This window comes from Schistocerca nitens, chromosome 1, assembly GCF_023898315.1.
Source record: "Schistocerca nitens isolate TAMUIC-IGC-003100 chromosome 1, iqSchNite1.1, whole genome shotgun sequence".
NCBI lineage: Eukaryota > Metazoa > Arthropoda > Insecta > Orthoptera > Acrididae > Schistocerca > Schistocerca nitens.
Window position 1 is genome coordinate 51,583,339 of NC_064614.1, and position 18,320 is coordinate 51,601,658.

An 18,320-nucleotide genomic window follows, 5' to 3' on the forward strand; every position below is an offset into this window, starting at 1 on the left:
CTCTAGTACCAAAATTTTACTTGAGCTGAACATATATGTGACAACATGATGTTTTGTTGGCTAGTAATTAAAGATAAGAAGTAGTGTGCAATATTTTTCAGAAATCTAGGAAGTCAGAATTTACCTGTTCATTTGTATCTGTTGCTGACAAGATGCGTCTAAATAAAGCGAACTATGTTAAACGAATGGATTTTGCTGAATCCGTGGTGACCCTCTGAGAGAAACTTCTTCACTGCAGGAACTTCATAGCTTTTAAATTGAGAACATGTTCTCCTGGATCCTGCAGCAGATGGTCTTGAGAGATATTCGTTTGCAGCCGATCGTTTATCGTCTTCCAGTGAATGGAATTCTTCGCTACGGCGTATTCAGTGTTAAAAGCAGCTCGAATTCCGTCAGGGCCTGATAACTTTTTTTACTTTACGTAGTATTTATCCTTTTTCAGTATCTGGGCTACTAAAATCGACATTTTTCATTTGCGAGTCACTGCAGCAGTTAAACATTGATTTGGTAGTATTCTAATGTATGAATACATTTTAAAATGCGCTATTTAATGTGTCTGCTTTTGTCTCCTGTCCAATTACAATACTTGTTGTATCAGCACAATGAAGTAATTTAGCAGCTGATACAGCCTTGGATACAACATAAGAGAACGAATAGAGCTCAAAATAACGGGTGATAACCTGACAGTAGGGACTGGAAGCTATTGCTTCCTTCCGACAGGAAAAAATATGTTCATTGAATTTACCGTCTTTTCTTCGTTGTTATGTCTTGAAAGCTCCTTTCACCACTAATACAATGGGGTCACAAGTCAGTGGACTCCTAGCCAACATTTTTCCCAATCACATTGAAAACAAAATATCTGAAACAATAGAAAGACCCAAACAGTACCGGATAATGTATTGGTACCGTTATCTACATGACATCATATGCCTTCTAGATGAAACGCTAAGGCGCATCCAACAACTCCACATTGATATAAAGAAAGTATACCCAGAAATAAAATTCACAATAGAAACAGGACACAACAAAAGGTTAAACTTCATTGAGCCGGCCGCTGTGGCCGTGCGGTTCTAGGCGCTTCAGTTCGGAACCGCGCTGTTGCCTCGGTCGCAGGTTCGAATCGTGCCTCCGGATGTGTGTTATATCCTTAGTTAGGTTTAAGTAGCTCTAAGTCTAAGGTGCTGATGAGCTCAGATGTTAACTCCCATAGTTCTTAGAGCCATTTGAACATTTGAAACTTCCTTGACCTCACAATATACAGACACAATAACCAACACCAATTCTGTATATTCAGGAAAGTGACCAGCACCAGCACAGCCTTCACAAAGATTCCAATCACCCGATTACACACAAACTAGCCGGCTTCCAATATATGCTACACAGACTGAACAAAACACCACTCACTGAAAACAACTACAAGAATGAATTACAGACAATCAAATAGCAGTAGAGAATGAATGTAACACAAACACTGTAGATAAACTGAACCACAAAATTAAAAGAATATTAAAAAGTACACCAAACACACAAAAACAAAAGCCTCCTCATCAACTTACAAACACACAGAACACATATATGAGCACACATGAACAAGAAACACCCACAATGACGAACAAGTGGTTCACTCTCATCTACAACAACAAAACGGTCGACAGAATAGGCAACATACTCAAACAACAAGGGGTAAAAATAGCCTACAGTACAGACAACTCAACACAGAGAAAACTAAGGACAACCAACACAAGCACAGACGAACACAACACATCTGGTATTTACCAACTAACATGTCAAGACAGCAAATCAGTTTATATAGGGCACACAAGCAGAAACATTGTGTAGTACCAGATACACAGAACACAGAAAAGCACTAAAAAGTAACAGCAGTCATTCCACATTTGCTGAACAGCTTATGGACAAGAAATATAACCCAACAAACATCAACACTGATTTGAAAATTCTCACATGCGGCAACAGCCTCCCACAAAAAATAATAATTGAAGAAAATTATCAGATACAAAAAGCCATAGTAGAAGGAAAACAAGTGATAAATGAATACACAGCTCTCTGCGATAAAACTCGGTTCTCTGCCCTCAAAGAATTATTAGATAAGACTAGCCTATCGAGCTCTCAGAGCCCCCCCTACCACCCCCCCCCCCCCACACACACACACAAAAAGAATGCACAGACACGTCTGAAAGATTCTGAATAACGGCCAGGAACTCCTTCAACTGTTCCACAGTCCGCCATGCTTGTTTTTCAGCTGGTAAACAGTGAAATAGTGACAGTGACAGTGACAGCTTAATATATAGTGTTTGACAGTGATGAAGATGAGGAAAAACAAAACGTAGGTGAAACATAATGTACGTAGACACACACACACACACTGCATGGGGGCTTAATTATACAATATGCAAATACTTTTAATTTTTTTAGTAGCTGTCTGTCCGATTACGAAGTCTCGTAACCAGTTGGCCCTGACTGGTATTAGTACGCAATCTGACTGCATAGAATAACAACAAAGAATGAAAGAAAACTTCCGTTAACACAATTAATTAATTAAGTCCCCAGCAACTATAAAACCTACGAAGCAACAAAACACAAGTGTAGCTGTTCTGTGTGTGGAAGTGTGATTCAACGTACACATCTGGCACGGTTCTTCCTCAATAATACCAGATATTTTAAACACCATTTATACTGAAGTAATTAAAAAAACCATAAATACTATAATTGCACATAGAAACCAGAAATACAGTCTAATACAAGAATACGAGCCAGATGCTTTGTTGACTGAACCTGTGACAAAGAGGCATTATTGTTTAAGACATTGAAATAAATAAAAAAAGGAAATTTTTTACCTTCATATATATTGACGAAAAGCACATTACAGCATCCCTAATCCAACTACATCTGGTGTCTAGCCCATCAAAACAATACTACAAATTCTGAACAAGCACTCTCCATGGGAACTTCTCAACAACGACTCACCACTGCTACATCTCAACAAGCACACTCCACCACGTCTTCTCGATAAGAACTGCTAGTGGAAGCGGCTGAATAATACTCTTTGGCGCAATCTCTGGCGCTGTGGCTCAGTGTAGCCACGTTTCATATGCCCCTCCTCCACAGGCCAGAATTTGATGGTATTTTTGCCAGCATTGGTGGTGAAAATGCCACCAAATTCGTCCAAAAAATACAGACAAAAATTAAAAAGTATATTAATAAATAAATATCACATAATTAAATAAATTTTGGCTTTGCACTGACCCTTCAATAACCTAATATATAAAATACAGTAAGGAATACAAATGCTTGCATACATGTGATTTTACATAATAGTTTACATAAGTATTATTCAATCAATGGCACCAGAAATCACGAACAGGTGCAGATAAGAATCTCATAACATTTCATAAACAGTAAACACACAAAAAATCAGTTTTTACAAATATTCACATAAAATCTTGTCAATATATCAATAAACAAGTAGTTGACAGTTCCAGCAGTAGCACCCAGCAATGGTCAACAGGTGCAGACACCAACGAGTGACATTATTTCAGTACAAACAGTTCCATCAGTGGCACCCAGCAATGTTGAGCAGGTGTAGACACCAACAAGTGATATTATGTCAGTAGAAGCAGTCCATCAGTAGCACCCAGTAATGTTGAACAGGTGCAGACACCAACAAGTGACATTATGTCAGTAGAAGCAGTTCCATCAGTGGCACCCAGCAATGTTGAACAGGTGCAGACACCAACAAGTGACATCATTTCAGTAGAAGCAGTTCCATCAGTTGCACCCAGTAATGTTGAGCAGGTGCAGACACCAACAAGTGACATCATTTCAGTAGAAGCAGTTCCATTAGTGACACCCAGTAATGTTGACAGGTGCAGACAGCAACAAGTGACATCATCTCAGTAGAAGCAGTCCATCAGTGGCACCCAGTAATGTTGAGCAGGTGCAGACACCAACAAGTGACATCATCTCAGTAGAAGCAGTTCCAACAGTAGCACCCAGCAATGTTGAACAGGTGCAGGTAACAGTCCATAATATTCACTATCACTAATTAGACAACTCATCAGAGTTCATCAGCACAAATTAAACATCTCTTAGTGGCACCCATCATGTTAAACAAGTGCACGTAACAGTCCTTAATATTCACTATCACTAATTAGACAGTTCATCAGAGTTCATTAGCAGAAATTAAACATCTCCTAGTGGCACCCATCATGTTGAACAAGTGCACGTAACAGTCCATAATATTCACTATCACTAATTAGACAGTTCATCAGAGTTCATTAGCAGAAATTAAACATTTCCAAGTGGCACCCAGCAATGTTGAATAGGTGCAAGCACGAACAACAGTTTGAAGGCACACACAATTGTTTTTACAAAATTATTATCAATGCTCTTACACTAAACATACAAATTATAATAAACACACAAATGATATCAGATAATTGTCATATTAAATATTACAAATACACAAATATCAGTAAACCTATAATATTTATGGGTGTCAGTGCAAGCCACAACAAACAAGTAAAATAATATTTAGGAGATAGGTCGGTACCAATTATCTGGGATTAGGAAAGGAAAATACACAAAACACGCTCACTCATCTTTCATCCATATTAAGTACTACTGTGTAATTGAATAGTGTTAACTGTGTAAATGCAATTCTGTCAAAATTTTATGTTCAACTTGTGTATCAAGTAGTAGTGGCAGCAATGTAAAACAGTCGATACTAGTTAGTCAACGTCATAGTCATCATGTCAAGACCAATGCTTGCCGAGCGAAATCAAATGTATGGTTGCTGAACAACTGTCAGTGTGCCAAGATATGCAATTACTTCCTCTCTCCAAAAAAAAAAAAGTATATACTGCTTATTGATTTAACAAAGTGTGTGTGTAGACAATCTTCCTTCCACTTGAGTGTTCTAGTCTGCCATCTTCATCCTGCTTCTTCCATATAAACAAAAAAAAAAATGCTCCTCACTTACTTTACCTCTTATCCACCAAAACTCCAATAATCATCAGCATCACATAATCTCAATACTTCAATAATACCTCTTATGTCGATACATATAAACCTTATCATCAATATCATTTACCTTACATCTTGTCCACCAAAACTCCAATAATCATCAACTTCACACAATCTCAATACCTCAATAATACCTCTTCAATACGTCGATACATATAAACCCTTTCGCCAATACCATTTCACTTCCATACCAACTCTTTCCTCTAGTCAGTCTCCTCGAACAAGTACAGATAAAATTCTAGTGCAAACTTCAATTCATCATCCCATACAATCCGTAGACTCAATGTCCACACACAACCTCTATGTAATCCATTTGACCCAAATCTTCTACTCATTATGAATTATAAAATACATTTTGGTTACCTTGCTCATCATGAAATAAAAGAAATGCATACATGACCTCTAACAGCCTTTAGTTTGAATAACTTTCAGTAAGTAAGTACGAGTACGCAGTGTGAATGATAATAATATTTCACAGTGTGTACACCACTTCAAGAACCATGGCAAAACAGATGCAAACATGTGGAGTATTTCTTGTGTCAAGTGTCACTTGCTATTTCAATTGCTCACGAAGAATGCAGTGTAATAACTGTCAATGGTCTAAACCTAGTGTTGGTATGTCATGTCGTTAGCTTCATTCCTATTAGCATAAATTTATACAGCTTCCATGAAACCTCCAGCTCATGTGACTTCAATGAAGTTTCTTGTACCAACGTCCTTCGTTGAATTATAGCAGTTCATTTTCTTATCTTAAAAATATAAGGCACTGAGCGTAAGCAAAACATGCAATAGTAAGTAAATATACCAGTAGAGAACAGAATGTCAGCAAGTGGATGCAGCACAATTCCTACAACGAGGCTCTGCCAAGCAAACAATCTATAATTAATACCATAGTGTGACCTAAACTCCATGTTCATACACAGTATATCAGCATTTCTATATACTAAATTAAAGAGTAATTATGACAAAAAAACAGAAATGTGTTAATATGCAATCCATATGCAAAGCAGCAAATAGGTATCTTACATAATAAACAGGTCATTATCATCATATCAGCATAAGCAAATAAATGTTCATACGTAATCTTAATAAGTAAACATGAAGGCGCAAGCAGATAAATCACAAAGTATAACTTACATACATAACCACAGTCAGCACAATTAATCAGGTGACAATTATAATTTAAGTAAATAAACACAGTAGGCACATAATAAAAAAAATGTGACATCAGTGAAAAAGCATAGCAGCCAAGCGATGCATAATATACACAAGTAACAACCCTGTTCATTAATCAATCATTGTCAAAATCAGTTAATGTACACAAGCACGTCGCTTCACAAGTAAATTCAAAGAACATGAAATTTAGCACAAAGTATGAATCACGTAATCGCGAGCAGCAAATTACGTCTAAAGTACGTACCTAACTGGAAATATGTTACCTGAAAAATAAACTCAATTAACAGTTACCTTTTTAGTTTATTAGTTTCTTCTTTGAAATTACATTCTTCTTGAAATTTTCTCGATAGCAAGTCTTCATAATGTCGGACACACACAGAATTTACCTGAAGGTCTTAAATATTTTATACAACCGTGTCCTGAAAAATACTGAACGTTAATAACATAATTTATCAAGTCACTATAGCTTTTTACTTAATTTATTCGGAGAAATTAGACTGTGTATTTGTTTACGGCTGTCAGTGCATTTGCACTGAGCGCTCGATATTAGTACGCAATCTGACTGCATAGAATAACAACAAAGAATGAAAGAAAACTTCCGTTAACACAATTAATTAATTAAGTCCCCAGCAACTATAAAACCTACGAAGCAACAAAACACAAGTGTAGCTGTTCTGTGTGTGGAAGTGTGATTCAACGTACACATCTGGCACGGTTCTTCCTCAATAATACCAGATATTTTAAACACCATTTATTCTGAAGTAATTTTAAAAAACCCAGAAATACTATAATTGCACATAGAAACTAGAAATACAGTCTAATTCAAGAATAAGAGCCAGATGCTTTGTTGACTGAACCTGTGACCAAGAGGCATTATTGTTTAAGACATTGAAATAAATAAAAAAAAGGAATTTTTGTACCTTCATATATATTGACGAAAAGCACACTCTGATCATTACAGCATCCCCAATCCAACAATATCTGGTGTCTAGCCCATCAAAACAATATGACAACATCTGAACAAGCACTCTCCATGGGAACTTCTCAACAACGACTCACCACTGCTACATCTCAACAAGCACACTCCACCACGACTTCTCGATAAGAACTGCTAGTGGAAGCGGCTAAATAATACTCTTTGGCGCAATCTCTGGCGCTGTTGCTCAGTGTAGCCACCTTTCAACACACACACAGAGAGAGAGAGAGAGAGAGAGAGAATTAATTAATTTCAGACAAAGGAATGACAATTTTCAAATCGAAATTTTGGTTTAAACAATTTATCTACTTTAAGGTGTAAGTGGTTGAAGATGACAAACTGTGGAACAAAACAGTCACTGTAGAATCACAATACATCAGAAAAAATTCACCATGTGATAAAAGGCATGAATTTATAATTTTGTGTTTTTTCAAATATCTGTAACTACGAATTAGAAGCTAATAATTACATGTATACAAACAGTAACGAACATTTTTTATCTTTAACAGCCATAAAATAAAAGCCCACTGAAGATGCTGCAACTGCAGTGAAACATCTTTAGGTTAAAAAAAAAGTGTTTTCCTAAAGGCAGACCCTATCAGAAAACATACGTATTGGTAAAGCAAACACTGAAAAAAGAGCTTCAACCCCAATATGAATACAAAATGTTGTATTAAAGACTCGTATTGACACACGACTTGTGAAATCAAGTTTCAGTTATATCTGGAGACGTTCAGGTACAGAAACCAAGACCTTTCGGATTGTATTAACTGATACAAGAGTGCATCAGACAAACACACTAATTCAAGCAACTTCAAGGCTCTAACTCGGGACACAGTACTTTTGGTTACTACAGAGAGATCTTACCTCCTTGTCTTACCCATTTTTTGCTCTTGTCGTTCTTTCACATATTGTACGAGCACATTACCCTCATTTCTTTATAGCTGAATGCAGCTTGAACCATATTATGTGTATAAAATAAATAAATAAATAAAATAAAATGAAATATTAATTATTAATTATGTATTATAGTGATTGGTTGTAATTAATATTTGCTTATCTGGAACGTGGACGTTTAATTATTTGGTATCAGACGCTTGACAATGGCTTTTTCGTAAATGCAATGTTATTCGTAGTTGACCGTGAAATGTGATTCAAATAATCGGACTTCGTATTTAAATCGTTTCCAAAGACTGCTGCGGTAGGTGCGGACTCAAAATCTCAATATTAGAATAATTTGCCAGCCATGTCAATACGTCGTACAGAGGTGACTGTCTACTAAACATAAAAAGTTTACACAGTTAGTTAAATCAGATATATTCAACGAATAAGCCTATAGTTAAATAATTCAACTTACTTTCATAAACATAGAATCTTTACAGAGTCGAGTGCCAAGTGAGATTGCAACTCGCAGTGCTCTTATATAACACCAAATATGGCGGTGTGCCAGTTAATAAAGTATACGTGATTCTAGCCTCAGTTATTCTACATGACCTCCTTCTTCTTAATCAAACATAAGAGTGTTATTATTGTATTTTGTTTTATCAGCGGCATAGCGCTGCAGTTCTGTGCCATAGGCTTTATTTATTTGTCAGAGATTAAGATTTCGCGTTTCCGAGGAAACTCACGCACGGCATGCAAATGTGCCTTTATATTGCCCCCTGAATTGCGAGGCGAAAGGACACACCTGCAGGCGAGCAATTCACCTAAAGGCACAAGAAAATCTAAGTTATCTACAACTATTTACATGACATAAATTATACAGTATATTACATACAAAATTTGAATGACACGCGTGCGCCGTAAAAGTTCTTATGTTGGCAAAATAGAGTGCGCGCATGGACAGAAGCGTCTATGTGACTCCGGCACTGCCGTTATATCGTAGATTTACATCACGCGGCACAGTATTACAATTCATATTGTTCGTGTGCGCGCGCGTTTCTTAGTCGTTGTACAAAGAAAATATTCCACCAAGATTACATATGAAGAGTACATTCTATGACAGGTAACTTAATTTTAAAAGTACAATATTTGTTATAATACAATACACCTTTAGATTGTTGAATGTGCTTAGTTACATAGTATTGCATTGAAACGCTTCAAAGAAAAATGTCTTTTTGTTTCAGGTGCGTTCACCTATACACATCGTTTCGTTTTTACAATTTATATTCATCTGCTGCACAGTAATGTTTGCATGGGGGCTTAATTAAAATATAATGCAAATAATTTTAAATTTTTGATTTAGTAGCTGTTTGTCCGATTACGAAGTCTCGTAAACGGTTGGCCCTGACTAGTATTATTACGCTATCTGACTGCATAGAACAATAACAAAGAATGAAATGGAAATTGTCATTAACACAATTAATTAATTAAGTCCCCAGCAACTATAAAACCTACGAAACCAAAGCACAAGTGTAACAGTTCTGTGTGTGGAAGTATGACTCAACGTACGCATCTGGCACGGTTCTTCTTCAATAACACAAGAAATTTTAAATATCATTTATACTGAATTAATTAAAGAAAGTAAAAATACCATAATTACTCAAGAGAACCAGAATTACACTCTAATCCCAGAACACAAGCCAGATGCTTTGTTGACTGAACCTGTAATGAAGCATTATTTACGACATTAAATAATGAAAAATAAATCAAGTTTCGTTACCTTCATATATTGACCAAAATCACTCTAATCATTACAATATATCTCCACACCGACTCGCTATTACCACATCTCAACAAGAACTTTTCAGTATCACATCTCAGCAAGCACTCCCTACTAGCACATCTCAACAAACACTCTCTGCTACGAGTTCTTAACAAGCACTGACACTACGAGTTCTCGACAACCACTGCCCACTACGACATCTCAATAATCACTGCCAGTGGAGGCGGCGGAACAATACTCTCTAGCGCGATCTCTGGCGCTGTGGCTCAGTGTAGCCACCTTTCATATGCCCTTCCTCCACGGGCTAGAATTTGATGGTATTTTTGCCAGCATTGGTGGTGAAAATACCACCAAATTCGTCAAAAAATACAGACAAAAATAAAAGATAATACTAATGCGTAAATATCATATAACTAGATAAAATTTTGGCTTTGCACTGACCTTTCAATAACCCATTATATAGAATACAGTAAGAAATACAAATTCTTTCATACATGTGACTTTACATAACAGTTTACACAAGTATTATGGGGTTAAACAGTTCAATTAATAGCGTCAGCAATGACGAATATGTGCAGGTAAGAGTCTCATAACTTTTCACCAACAGTAATACACAAAAAATCAGTTTATACAAATATTCACATAAACGCTTTCCATAGCCCAAGAAACAAGTAGTTGACAGTTCCAGCAGTAGCACCCAGCAATGGTCAACAGGTGCAAAGACCAACAAGTGACATCATTTCGGTAGAAGCAGTCCATCAGTGGCACCCAGCAATGTTGAGCAGGTGCAGACACCAACAGGTGACATCTTTTCAGTAGAAGCAGTCCATCAGTGGCACCCAGCAATGTTGAGCAGGTGCAGACATCAACAGGTGACATCTTTTCAGTAGAAGCAGTCCATCAGTGGCACCCAGCAATGTTGAGCAGGTGCAGACATCAACAAGTAACACCATTTCAGTAGAAGCAGTCCATCAGTGGCACCCAGCAATGTTGAGCAGGTGCAGACATCAACAAGTAACACCATTTCAGTATAAGCAGTTCCATTAGTGGCACCAGCAATGTTGAGCAGGTGCACACAGCAACAGGTGACATCTTTTCAGTAGAAGCAGTCCATCAGTGGCACCCAGCAATGTTGAGCAGGTGCAGACACCAACAAGTGACATCATTTCAGTAGAAGCAGTCCATCAGTGGCACCCAGCAATATTGAGCAGGTGCAGACAGCAACAAGTGACATCATTTCAGTAGAAGCAGTCCATCAGTGGCACCCAGCACTGTTGAGCAGGTGCAGACATCAACAAGTAACACCATTTCAGTATAAGCAGTTCCATTAGTGGCACCAGCAATGTTGAGCAGGTGCAGACACCAAGAAGTAACACCATTTCAGTATAAGCAGTTCCGTTAGTGGCACCAGCAATGTTGAGCAGGTGCAGACATCAACAAGTAACACCATTTAAGTATAAGCAGTTCCATCAGTGGCACCAGCAATGTTGAACAGGTGCCGATATCAACAGGTGACATCTTTTCAGTAGAAGCAGTTCCATTAGTGGCACCAGCAATGTTGAACAGGCGCCGACACCAACAAGTGACATCATTTCGGTAGAAGCAGTCCATCAGTGGCACCCAGTAATGTTGACCAGGTGCTGACCGCAGTCCATAAAATTCACTTTCACTAATCACACTGTTCATCAGCAGAAATTAAACATGACTAAATGTCACACATCATGTTGAAAAGTGCAGCACCATCACTAATCAGACAGTTCAGGCATGAACAATAGTTTGAATACACATACAATGCTTTTACACTAAACATGCAAATCATAAGAAACACACAAATGATATCAGATATTGTCCTATTAACTATTACAATACACAAATACCAGTAAACCTACGAGTATAATATTTATGGGTGTCAGTGCAAGCCACAACAACAAGTAAAATAATATTTAGGAGATAGGTTGGGATCACTTCTCTGGGATTATAAAAGGAAAACACACAAAACACACTCACTCATCTTTCATCCACATTTAGTGCTACTGTGTAATTGAATAGTGTTAACTGTGTAAATGCAATTCTGTCTAAATTTTATGTTCATCATGTGTATCAAGTAGTAGTGGCAGCAATGTATAACAGTCAATAATAGTTAGTCAACGTCATAGTCATCATGTCAAGACCAATGTTTGCCAAGCCAGATCAAAATGTACGGTTGCTGAACAACTGTCAGTGAGCCAAGATATGCAAATGCTTCCTCTCTCAAAAAAAAAGTATATACTGCTTATTGATTTAACAAAGTGTGTGTGTAGACAATCTTCTTTGTACTTGAGTGTTCTAGTCTGCCATCTTCATCCTCCTTGTTCCATATAGACCAACAAAAAAAATATGCTCCTCACTTACTTCACCTCTTATCCACCAAACTCCAATAATCATCAGCATTACATAATCTCAATACTTCAGTAATACCTCATTTACCTTACCTCTTGTCCACGAAACTCCAATAATCATCAACTTCACATAATCTCAATACCTCGATAATACGTCGATACATATAAACCTCAGCACCAATATCATTTCACTTCCATAACAACTCTTTCCTCTAGTCAGTCTCCTCGAACAAGTACAGACAAAATCCTAGTGCAACTTCAATTCAGCATCCCATACAATCCGAAGACACAGTGTCCACACACAACCTCTGTGTAATCCATCTGACACAAATTTTCTACTCATTATAAATTATAAGATACATTCTGGTTCTTTGTCCATCATTAAATAAAAGAAATGCATGCATGACCTCTAACAGACTTTAGTTCGAATAACTCTCAGTAATTAAGTACGATTACGGAGTGTGAATGATCATAATATTTCACAGTGTGTACACCACATCAAGAATCATGGCAGAAGCAAACATGTGGAGTATTTCTCGTGTCAAGTGTCACATCCTATTTCAATTACTCACGAAAAATGCAGTGTAATAACTGTCAATGGTCTAACCTAGTGTTGGTATGTCATGTCGTTAGCTTCCTTCCTAGTAGCATAAATTTATACAGCTTTCATAAAACCTCCATCTCATGTGTCTTCTATGAAGTTTCTTGTACTAATGTCGTTCGTAGCATTATAGCAGTTCATTTTCTTATCTTAAAAATATCAGGCACTGAGCGTAAGCAAAACATGCAATAGCGAGTAAATATACCAGTAGAGAACAGAATGTCCACAAATGGATACAGCACAATTCCTACAACGAGGCTCTGCCAAGCGAACAATCTATAATTAATACCACACTGTAACCTAAACTCTATGTACGTACACAGTATATCAGCATTGCTATATTCTAAATTGAAGAGTAGTTGTGATAACAAACAGAAATGTGTAAATATGCAATCCATACGCACAGCAGCAAACATATATCTTACGTAATAAACAAGTCATTAGCATCATATCAGCATAAGCAAATAAATGTTCATACGTAATCTTAATAAGTAAATATGAAGGCGCAAGCAGATAAATCACAAAGTATAACTTACATACGTAACCATATCAGCACAATTAATCAGGTGACAATTAAAATGTAAATAAATAAGTACAGCAGGCACATAATAAAAAAAATATGACATTAGTGAAAAAGCATAGCAGCCAAGCGATGCATAATATATACAAATACCAACCAGGTTCATTAATCACTCATTGTCAAAATCAGTTAATGTGCACAAGCACGTCGCTTCACAAATAAATTCATAGAACGTGAAATTAGCACAAAGTATGAATCACGTAATCGCGAGCAGCAAATTACATCTAAAATACGTACCTAAGTGGAATTATGTTACCTGAAAAATAAACTCAATTAACAGTTACCCTTTTTAATTTATTACTTTTTTTTCTTCGAAATTACATTCTTCCTGAAATTTTCTCCATAGCAAGTCGTCTTAACGTCGGACACGCACAGAATTTACCTGAAGGTCTTAAATATTTTATACAACCGTATCCTGAAAAATAGTGAACGTTAGTAACATAATTTATAAAGTCACCATAGCTTTATACTGAATTTAGTCGGTGAAATTAGACTGTGTAATTGTTTACGTCTGTCAGTGCGTTCGCACTGAGCGCTCGATCAGCTGTAGACGCGTGACGTAGAAGGTGATTGTTTGCGGTCAACGAGTTTCTACTTCAATAGTGTTATTATGAATAATTTTGCGAATTCTATATGGACCGTTATAAAGCAGAAAAAAATTTGCGACACAAGCCTTTTCCTTTGTGAGACAAACGGTGGGACTTAATTAATACCTTTTGACCAACTGACAAAGTTTTTAAACGACCAGGACGCTTAGCTGATTTCTCTCTTCTTGCAGCCGCAGACGCAATATTTCGTAGAGCCAGGTTGACAACTTCAGAATGCCGCAGTTTCCGTGAAGGCGGAAAGGAACGATTTCAGAATGCGATTTGTTGGTACTTTATTTTTTTAATATCAATAGAGGCGGTAAAGAAGTTGAGCATTAGGAAGTTCATTCAGAATGTTTTGAAAAATATGAAGATACTGATCCCAAGTTCTGTGATTCTGATGACAATAAAGACGGCACAATTTATTGATTTCCTTCATCCATCTCTCTGAAGCATTAGATTGAGGGTGAAAAAGTGAAATTAAAATTGGTTTAATCTTACGACGCCGTAGAGTACGAAGCCAAATTTTAGAGCGAAACTGTGATCCATTATCTGATATAACCTTATCAACATGACCCACTTCTTTAAGAAAATGTTTGATGAAAGCATTAGATACTGAACGAGCTGTTGCTTTGCGTAAAGGTGTAAAACACACATATTTTGATGTCAATTCCACTGCTACGAAAATGTACGCAAAACCATTAGTAGAACGAACCACTGGACCGAACAAATCGACTGCAGCCATGTCCTTTAATTTCACTGGAATGATAGGAAACAACGGTGCTCTGTGAGAAACAGTTGGCGGCTTAGCCTTTTGACATAATTTGCATTTGGTAAGAACAGATCGAATGCGTTTTTCCATATTACTGAAGTAGCAATTTTCTCGTAATTTATGAAAGCATTTTCTGGGACCAAAGTGCGCATAACTAAAATGTGTGTACCAAATCAATTTATTGACCCACTCATCAGGAATACAAACTAACCAAACAGAATTGTCGACCGATTTTCGTTTGAAAAGAATGTCATTGCGAACTAAATAATGCTGTCTAATCGCTACGCTTTCCTTTCTCCTCCACTTCTCCTAAATGTCCTTACAGATTGGATCCTTATTTTGCTCCTTAGCGATGTCCTGGAGCGAAGACGAGATAAAGTTCTCAAACGCAACACCTTGAATGTACATCAAACAATAATGGTTTTCTTTGCAGTCCTCTTCAGCACTTTGTTTCAAACCCATAGGTGCACGTGATAAAGCATCAGCAACAATATTTGAAGATCCCTGTATGTAAACAATACTAAAATCAAATTCCTGTAGGTACAACGCCCATCGTGACAATCTGCCATGAGTTAATTTTGTCGACATAAGAAATTCCAGAGCTCGATGATCAGTGTAAACCTTAGTATGTCTACCGAACAAAAATGTGCGAAATTTTGTGAAAGCCCAAACAACAGCCAAAGCTTCAAGTTCCGTAATCGAATAATTCTTTTCGGATTTAGAGAGAACACGACTTCCAAATGCAATAGTCTTCTGTACTACAACGCCGTTTTCTTCTATCTCTTGAAATAAATGTGCACGTAGGCCTTTGTATGATGAGTCCGTCGCCAAACAAAAATCTTTAGATAAATCCGGATGTGAAAGAAGTGGAGCAGCAACTAAAGCATCACGAAGTTGTTCAAATTCTGATTGAGCTTCCTCATCCCAACACCAATTAGAATTTTTTCCAGATAGTTCACATAAACGAGGTGTGGCCAAATTGTCCAATCTAACAAAGCGCCTAAGAAAATTACAGACACCGAGGAAACTACGAACATCACGTTTTGTAGTAGGAACAGCATAATTACGAATTGCGTCTAGCTTTTCTGGATCAGGAAGAATACCTTCTGTAGAAATAATGTGACCGAGAAATTTCACCTGTGAACGACCAAATTCAGATTTTTCCCAAGTTCACTGTGATGGCAACTCTTGCAAAGATACGTAATAATGAATCCAATATTTTGTTGTGCTCACTCCAAGAACGTTTAGCAATAAGAATGTCGTCAACATATGGAGTAATATAGTCAGGAAGATAAACAGGTAAAATTTCGTTTAAACTACGAATGAATGTTGCAGAAAATATAGTAACTCCAAACAGTAATTTCCAAAGTCACTTTTGGGTAAAACAGTCAAATCCGGTTAATCTTTACCTACTGTCTAGATAGATTGATAGTAGAAGAGTTGTTTTTATAGATGCAAAGTATAGTGAAAGAGTAGGCAGCGGTGCAGAAAACTAAAAGGGAAATAGCACCACTACAGCTCGGGGCCCTGTGATCGCTACGGCACATATTCACTTAGTGTAGTGAATCCCCTGAGGACTTTAATAGCTGCACATAATTTCCAGTTTGTGACATTGTGGCACATCTGGCGGAAGTGCGTACGTAAATTGATCTAACCATGTACATGGATGTATGTCATTCTTAGAATTGCGAAAGATCTTAAGTTTCCGAACAGTCAAAAAGTGTTTATAGTCAAAGTTTTCTCCTCGTGGCGACAAAGACCTACCGCGTCTGTCCCTGTCCCAATGTCGATTATTGTCAAGTTCGCGCGCCTGGCGCTCTCTTGTTGCATCCCGTAAATGAAACAAATTACTTTCTTGAAACCCCTCTGCTATCTGTGATTCTAAATTTCTTCTACTGTCTTTTCCTACAATTTCGCCTTCAGTTTGTTTGACTTGCTTTCGTAATGCCTCAAATTCCCTATTAACGCGATCATTAATTTTTTCCTGATTTTCAACATGTTTATTTATGTTCTGGTACTCTTCAGTTTCCGTAAATGGCAATGGAGCTGTATCATCCGAATCTCTATCCCCATGTAAACTAAGACTTGTCAATTTATCTGAAATCTCATCTCTTTCCAATAAGTTTACGTCTTCCGTAAGTGCCGCGACTCGGGTTTCGGTATTGTCACATTTAGTAGTTAAGTGTTCACACTGTTGCGTTAAATTATTTAATCTGTCATTTGGTGCGGATTCCTCGATTCTCTCAAATATTTCTTCCTTATCATGTGCACGTTGTAAATTTAACTCTGAAAATTTTTGTACTATCACGCGACCTCTTTCTTCCTGTTCTCTATCTTGTTCCCTTTGTCTAATCTCTACTGCAATTAATCTATTATTGTGAGAATTCAAAATCGGTTGTACTTCTTCTCTGATTTCTTTCTTTAACTCATCTTTCATATTTTTGAAACATGTCCCTATTCGTGAGTCTAACCGTGTTTCCATTGTTTCCATCTCTGTTTTAATTGTTCCTATTTGTGATCCCAAATGTGATCCCAGTGAGTCTAACCGTGTTTCCATTGTTCCCATTTCAGTTGTAATTGTTCCTATCTCTGTTTTAATTATTCCTATCTCTGTTTTAAATTCAGATCCTAACCGAGTTTCCATTGTTCCCATCCGTGTTTCCATTTGTGAGTCTAACCGAGATCCCAAATTTAATATTGCACTCATCAACTGCTCCATGTTAACTGTTTCAAAATTCTTTTCGCCCCTAACATTTCCCGCAAAACCAGTTTTCTTCGTCATGGCTGTAAAGCTATTTGTGTTCGATACTATTTCAGAATCTTCTATCGTTAATCTCGTATTCTGTGAATTTTCTAATTGAGAAAAATTTTGAAATGGTTCCGGACTATTTTCCCGACTTATTACATTGTTTTCAACTCCATTATTCATCATACTGTTGTACTGTGTTGGCGAGTTCGCCATGTCAAGTACGTACAAAAGCAATAGTAATCCATCCATTACCAGTTCCTTGCACAGACATGGCCAAAGAAAATCTGGCAATAAATCCCATCCATCTGTGTGCTCCTTGAAACATAGAAGCATCGGCGGTTGGCTGTGGTGATAAAGTTATACTTTTACATACTTTAAAGACAGAAGGCCTAAATGCTCTTCTCCTTAGATTGTAACGCCTCGGCATCGTGCGGCTGCTCGTGTGGCTGCTCGTGCGGCTGCAGGCAGACTGGCGCTTATCCCGTACGCGCGCGGTAGGATCTCTAGACCGCGCGCGGACGGGATTAAGCAGCGGCCCATGACCTTGAGACAGCGCCAGTTGTACATAAACATGTTCAGAACTTTCAACTTTTCTACATACACGACTTCTTAAAACTAAAGCTTCATCACTTGAAAGATAACTTCCTCCATACGACTTGTTGGACTGATGAATAATATTGAATGTCTTCCAAGCGATAACATCTCTCGTAGCAAATGAATCCAAAGAACTCCTTTTAGCATCAGAAGTACGTACAAAAGCAATAGTAATCCATCCATTACCAGTTCCTTGCAC